Consider the following 1,347-nt stretch of genomic DNA (forward strand, 5'->3'; position numbering starts at 1 on the left):
TTTTAGTAGAGACGGGGTTTCACCATGTTGACCAGGATGGTCTCGATCTCTTGACCTCGTGATCCACCCGCCTCGGCCTCCCAAAGTGCTGGGGTTACAGGCTTGAGCCACCGCGCCCGGCCCCATTTTTTTAAATATATTATTTTTTTTTATGAAACGCGTCACAAACTTGCGAGTCATCATTGCGCAGGGGCCATAGCTAATCTTCTCTGTATCGTTCCAATTTTAGTATCTGTGCTGCCGAAGCGAGCACCAGTTTGACCATTTTTAAGTATTTTTAAAATATCTCTTTGAGAAATATGATTTTTCATGAGCTGTTCTGTTTGCTCCTCTGTAAATATTAATAGACCAAATATATCAAAAAGTAAACTTTTCTGTTATTCAGTGCTAAATGAAATGATTGCTCATCATAATCATAATGGACTACAACGAAAAATCACGGCAATTATCAAAATCAATGAATTCTCAGATGAGACCACATTAAAAAAAAATCAATGAATTCACCAAGCTGAAGCACTCGCTAACCTTATATGTTCTGTTGACTATACAAAATTTGATTTTTCTTATTATTATTTTCATCTTCCTTATTCCATTTTCTATTTCCTCTTTGGGTATCTTGATTATCATAGTCATTCTTATTTTCTGTGTTGGCTATCAAAAATATTTTTCTAATCCCAGTAAGGCATGGTGGCACCCCTTCGTAGTCCTAGCTTCTAGAGAGGCCAGGCGGGAGGATCACTTGTGCCCAGGAGTTTGAGGCTGCAGTAAGCTATGATCTCACCACTCCACCTGAGCCTGGTGATGGAGTGAGATGCTGCCAAAAAAAATTTTTTTTCTAATTTTGATTGCAACTAACAGAGCTTTTAGTTTCTGTTGTAATATACTAAGATTTTTTAAAAAGCATTTTAAAGCTTCTGCCTTCTTTCTGGATTTCCACAAGGATGCCTTCTTGTCATAGTTGAAAAGTGAAATTATCTTCGGAAGAAAAAAGACCTAAAACTAAGACATACACAAGAGCAATTCAAATGTGTTTCAAATTGATACTACACTGCATACATAGAGCAATATAATGGTACAGTCAAATTCCTTATATATTGCATGCAAAAGTGCAGGAGCTCTGTGTCTGGATTCTTCTTCAGACCATTTCACTCTCTGATGCTAGTTTTTGTTCCATTTCATCTAGAACCAGGAGATTTTGAAGAACAAGGTGACAAATACATTAAAATGCAATCCATCCAGGCATGGCAGCTCACACCTGCAATCCCAACACTGGGAGACCAAGGCAGGAGGATTGCTTGAGTCCAGGAGTTCAAGACCAGCCTAGGCAACACAGTGAAAACCCATCTT

General features: G+C 38.5%; 1 non-coding gene across 1 annotated transcript; it reads right to left on the reverse strand.

The window, feature by feature from the left end:
* Window positions 1-145: 145 nt before the first annotated feature.
* Window positions 146-253, reverse strand: LOC119468734. Its single transcript, XR_005197495.1, has one exon. It is a non-coding gene; the product is annotated as a U6 spliceosomal RNA (small nuclear RNA).
* Between the last annotated feature and the right edge of the window lie 1,094 nt (window positions 254-1,347).

The sequence above is a fragment of the Cebus imitator genome, unplaced genomic scaffold (genome assembly GCF_001604975.1).
Source record: "Cebus imitator isolate Cc_AM_T3 unplaced genomic scaffold, Cebus_imitator-1.0 Scaffold484, whole genome shotgun sequence".
Taxonomy (NCBI): domain Eukaryota; kingdom Metazoa; phylum Chordata; class Mammalia; order Primates; family Cebidae; genus Cebus; species Cebus imitator.